A 6,000-nucleotide genomic window follows, 5' to 3' on the forward strand; every position below is an offset into this window, starting at 1 on the left:
ATCAAATGTGAAGCAGGCAGAGTGCGCCAGTGACAATGAAGCAATGTTAACACAGAAAGCCCACTTCTTGCATAAAAGTAGATTTTACCACAAGTTACAATCCAAAACAAAATCTTCATTCCTACAAACACACGTAATGTGCCTAGCTTTCTTGTTGTAAAAAGCGTTTAAATAAGACTTTAATACTCAGAATAGAAGTTAAAAAAACTATAGTTTTACATTTATTGATCTCAAAGTTTGAACACAACTTCAAAATTATTAGGCAGGGAATGTATTTTTAAGAAATGAAGAATATTTCACTCACCGTGCTCTGTACTGTATTCAGAAGTCCAACAAAAATATGTCACCTAACTCATGCTGCTACAGTGCAAGTTCTGAAATCCCCAATAAGTATTTTTCTTTGCTACTAGCTTTCAACAGCTTCCTGTTGCAGCCGCTTCTCCAATGTATGAAATGACCCTTTCCCCTTGCTGTTTTTACCAAGATTTGTACTGCACACTTCCATGCTGTTAATTCTAAGGACTCTCACTTCCCCACCCCTCCAAAAAAGTTGGCTTGTGGTGCTTCAGGTGATGATGGTATCAGCATTGGACACTGAACATTTTCTCGTACTGTTGCAAAGATATTTGCAAGATATTCACTTGTGGGTGAAGTTTAATATTGACCAGATGAAGGTCGAAGATAGTATCTAATCATGAGATGTGAAATTTGTAAGATATTTCATTACATGCTTCTGTGTCACATGGAAATCCAGGGCACCTCATGTTTCAGATGCAATGTATATCGAGATACTTGAAATTTAGCTTGTTGTTCCTTACCTTGAGGAGAGCTGGAGTCACAGCAAAGCATAAGGCAGAACTTAAGTGAGAATGAGTTCCAGGAGCTGATCATACCATAGCTATTTATAGTTTCTGTGTGTCCAATGACAGTGTCAGAGTGCTCTCAGAGTATGGCATTGCCCAAAGCTTACTACCATTAAAGGTGATGCAATCATGGGGAATGCAATCTTCCACCCACTCATGATACTGTGGAACAAATAATTGCACAGAGGAAACAGCCTAGTATAGAATTTGCATAGTTAAGTGGCTTGAATAGGCAGGGATATGGACGTGTATTTCTGCAACTACCAATGCAAGTCCTGCAAGGTGTATTGTCTTCCCAGTGCTACCATATATATTCTTTGAAATGGAAATCATGTTTAACTGATCTATTGGAGTTCTTTGAAGAAGTAAAATGTGCTGTAGATAAAGGGGAACTGGTGGATCTACAGCACATAGATTTCCAAGAGACATTTGATAGGTTTCTGCAATGAAAGTTACTGCAGAAATAACAGTTTGAGGTGCCGTGGGGGTACCATCTTGGCATAGATAGAGGATTAGTTGGTGACAGGAAATAGAGGATAGGAATAAATAGGTCATATTCTGATTGGCAAGATAAAACAATAAGTGTACCAAGGGACCAGTACTTGGCCTGAACATTTTCACATTTGTGTAAATTACTTTGATGATGGGACGGAACATAAGGTTACTATGTTTGCCAATGATACAAAGATGGGCAGGAATATAAGTTGTGAAGACAATATAAGAAGGCTACAAAAGGACAGAGTAAGTGAATGGCGGAAGATATGCCGAAAGGAGCATAATGTGGGAAATGTGAAATTGTCCATTTTGGCAGAAAGAATAAAAAAGAAATATGTTATCAAATTGGTGAGAAAGATCAGCAATTTAAAATGAAGATGGAGCAGGTATCGTCATGAATGAATCACAGAATGTTAGTATGCCAGTGCAGCAAGTAATTAGAAAACCACTAGGATGACATCGTTTATTGAAAGGGAATTCGGATACCAAGTAAGAAATTATGCCTCAGCTACAGGGGGTTGGTGAGATCCATCTGAGATGTTGTGCATAGTACCAGACTCTTTACTTAATGAAAACTGGAAATGCTTTGGAAGCACTTCACAGAAGATTTACTAGATTGATCCCTGGGCAAGTTTTCTTATGAGTAAAGAATGGCAGAGTATACTTATGTTCACTGCATTTTAGAAAAGTAGGAGTGAAATGATAAGATTCTGAGGAACCTTGATAATGTGTGGGGTAGGGTGTTTCCTCTTGTGGGATTACCTGCCCCAGGATAAAGTGATTCTTGTGATATAATATTCATTTCTAGGGTCCTTAAATGGTCTGCTATAATGAATCGTGAGACTGAGTCTCAGTTACATTGAAGAAAGAAAGGTCGTCTATCTAAGAATGAATAAAGAGCCCCTAGCTGAGGTTCCAGAAATTCACTAAGCTGTTGAAACTACTGAGTTCAAGGAACAATATTGCTTGATTAATATCTGTGTCCCTGACCTCTTATGTTAACATCACAATGTTTATTTAAACAACTTTAAGATTTCAATTATGTTTAGTTTCTGATATTTATACTTTAATGGTCTGAATTACATGTTTCTATGTCACATGGGAGATCCAGGGCACCTCGTGTTTCAGATGCAACGTGTATCGAGATACTTGAAATTTAACTTGTTTTTTCTTACCTTGAGAAGAGTTGGGGTCACAGCAAAACATAAGGGAGAATTTATGTGAGAACGAGTCCAGGAGCTGATCATATCATAGCTATTTATAGTAACTGTGTATTCAAAGGGCAGTGTCAGAGTACTCTCAGAGTATGGCATTGCCCAAAACTGACTACCAGTACTTGATTGACACTTTTATTTGTTTGAAGTAAAGTAAGTTTTACTTTAATAAAGTGAAAAATAATGAAGAAACAGGTATTTCTAAAAATGCTTTCTTCAAATATCTTATTGTCACTCTAGGGTTCATGACTTCTCTACAATGTATAGCAGATTACCATAAATTGTCACCGAGGTATGAAGGGCCATGAGGATGGATAGAGTGTATAGCTTGGCATGGGGGACATGAAAGGGTATGGCATGGGTGGAAGCCTGGCAGGGGGGGTCATGAGGAAGACCTTTGACCTTACATTTGAAAACATTCCATCACACAGACTATAGTTCCCACATTTCTGAGATGATGTGAAATACAAGACATTTAAAAGCTGACCCATCTCCATAATGATCGCAGAGGACTGGGAGCCATTTAAAAAACTGACACCCTTAAAAGGCCATCCTGGAAACTGAAAACCCTGGAAAGACAGTTGGGAATCTTGAGATTGGGACCGGTCCATCATTTTTAAAGTGCTCCTAAGTCGCCTTAAGTTAATGGGCTGAATCTCGTGTCTTTTTTGGCTAAGTCTAAGTTGCATCGAGTTGCTTTGTTTTCTTTCCTCATCTTAACAAGCCACCCATCGTACTTAGCACCTGTGGTGACTCTTACATTCAATTTCTGTCCCATTCTAAAAAACACCAATCCTGGGACAATTCCCCAGTCATGGATATCTGCTAAAACACCAGCAGTGTAGCCCTAGTACCATCTTTAAAAGCTGGTTGGGAACCTGTCCAAGCTGTATCATTCTGCAGCTGCCCTGTACGGTGCTCAAGTCTTGTCCCGGACAAGTCAGTAAGGGGGCTATTGGGGGGTGCCCCACTCTACAGGCAGGGTGCAAGAGGTCCTGTTAGATGGGTAGTTCTAATACGGAACGTCCTCTTCCCCCTGGCCCAGCAGTGGTCTGAGGTTGCCACTCAGGTTAGAGCAGTCTCAGCCAACTCTAGGAATGCCCAGCAGTGCTGAAGAAGGTCAGCAACCTTCAGCACTCCACTGCCATAAGTGCTATTAACTTCACTCCGATACCTCATTCTCATTCTACCTCTGCTACGGCATCCATCTCCCACTGAGGCTCTTGTTCTCTAATACCTGCAACATCTTCCCCACTGACGACCACTCACTCCAACACCCATCTAGCCCTGCATGCCCTCTGCACTACCTACGCATTGCTCGAGACACTGCCTCACCTACACCAACAGAAATTGCTACCTTACCCAGCTCCTGAAGTACCTGCCTGTTTCTCATTCCAGTAGGAAAATAGTCTACAGGCAGCAAAGAGTCAAACAGTTGAGGGCTGACAGTCATTCGGCTTTTCGCTCTTTATAAGGAGAGCATCCTGACTTTGACCGCCCTGATCAGACTCAGCACTGGTATTGGAGGCTGCCCTTGGCTGGGAACCCATAAGTGAAGGTTATCCCTCTTGAGTGGGGCCAGCTAACAAGCTTCCTGGCTTTCTACCTATGCCAAACAGCATGATGATACAGCAGTAATATGAGCCTGCTATCTCTGGTAAAAACACAAGGCAATGCAAGGCAAGGATACAAAGAGCAGCCAGGTCAGCTCAGAGAGAGCGAGTGCTACAGCAGTAAGTGAAAAGCCCACAGGTACAACCTGGTCCAGTTAATGAATGGGGTTTGTGTCCCTGAGCTCATAATGTCTTCGATGTGGCAGTTGCTGGTACAGACTGAGGTACATTGAAGTACAGAGGCATCATCGAGTCAAATAGCACAGAAACAGACCCTTCGGTTCAACTCGTCCATGCCAACCATAATCCCAAACTGAATTAGTCCCACCCGCCTGCAGTTGGTCCATACCCCTTTAAAACATTTCTTAATCATGTAATTATCTAAATGTCTTTTAAACATTGTAACTGTACCCACAACCACCACTTCCTCGGAAGTTCATTCTGTATATACACCACCCTCTGTGTGAAACAGTTGCCCCTCAGGTCCCTTGTAAATCTTTCTCCTCTCACATTAAAAATATCCCCCCTGGTTTTGAACTTGCCCAGCCGAGGGAAAAGACCTTTGATATTTATATCATCTATGCCTCTCATGATTTTATAAACCGCAACAAGGTCATCCCTCAACCTCCAGCACTCCAGTGAAAAAGAGTTCCAGCATATTCAGCCTCTCCTTCTAACTCAAACCCTCCAGCTCCAGCAACATTATGGCAAACCTTTTCTGAACCTCTCCAATTTAATAATATCCTTCCTATAACAGGGCAACCAGAACTGTACACAGTACTCTTTTACAACCTCAACGTACCATCCCAATTCCTCTACTTAATGGTCTGAGCAATGAAGGCAAGCACGCTAAACACCTTCTTAACCACCCTGTCTACCTGTGATGCAACTTTCAAAGAACATGTACCTGAATCTCAAAATTTCTCTGTTTTATAACACTATCCAAAGCTTTTAATTGCATCTGTCCTGTCCTTCCTGATGAGGGGCTTATGCCCGAAATGTCGATTCTCCTGCTCCTCAGATGCTGGCTGACCTGCTGTGCTATTCCAGCGCCACACTTTCACTCTGATCTCCAGTATCTGCAGTCCTCACTTTCTCCTTGTTTGTTTTACAAAAATGCATTACCTCACATTTATCCAAATTAAACTCCATTTGACACTCCTTAGCCCATTGAATCAATTGATCAAGGTCCCTTTGTAATCTTGGAAAATTTTATTCACTGATAACGGTACCACCAATTTTGGTATCATCCACAAAACCTGTTCACCAAGCTTGCTAAATTCTCATCCAAATCATTTACATAAATGACAAACAAAAGTGTACCCAGCATTGATCCCTGTGGAGCAGTCTGAAAAACAACCAGGAGAAAGTGAGGACTGCAGATGCTGGAGATCAGAGCTGAAAAATGTGTTGCTGGAAAAGCGCAGCAGGTCAGGCAGCACCCAAGAAGCAGAAGAATCGACATTTCGGGCATAAGCCCTTCTTCAGGAATGAGGAAGGTGTGCCAAACAGGCTAAGATAAAAGGTAGGGAGGAGGGACTTGGGGGAGGGGCGTTGGGAATGCGATAGGTGGAAGGAGGCTAAGGTGAGGGTGATAGGCCGGAGAGGGGCTGGGGGCGGAGAGGTCGGGAAGAAGATTGCAGATCAAGAAGACGGTGCTGAGACCGAGGGTTGGGACTGAGATAAGGTGGGGGGAGGGGAAATGTGGAAGCTGGAGAAATCTGCATTCATCCTTTGTAGTTGGAGGGTTCCTAGGCGGAAGATGAGGTGCTCTTCCTCCAGGCGTCGTGTTGCCATGGTCTGGTGATGGAGGAG

General features: G+C 42.4%; 1 protein-coding gene across 3 annotated transcripts in view; it reads right to left on the reverse strand.

Annotated features, from left to right (window-relative positions):
• LOC122564808 (probable G-protein coupled receptor 82) overlaps window positions 1-6,000 on the reverse strand; it is an 86,525-nt gene that overhangs the window by 41,497 nt on the left and 39,028 nt on the right. Inside the window, exon 1 of one of the 3 annotated variants that reach the window (XM_043720081.1) lies at window positions 305-490. The exons of the other annotated variants lie outside the window; for them this stretch is intronic. The gene's annotated coding sequence lies outside the window, so the exon portion shown is untranslated. Of the gene's footprint in view, window positions 1-304; window positions 491-6,000 lie in introns of those variants that run through there. 3 annotated transcript variants of the gene reach the window in all.

The sequence above is a fragment of the Chiloscyllium plagiosum genome, chromosome 30 (genome assembly GCF_004010195.1).
Source record: "Chiloscyllium plagiosum isolate BGI_BamShark_2017 chromosome 30, ASM401019v2, whole genome shotgun sequence".
Lineage (NCBI taxonomy): Eukaryota > Metazoa > Chordata > Chondrichthyes > Orectolobiformes > Hemiscylliidae > Chiloscyllium > Chiloscyllium plagiosum.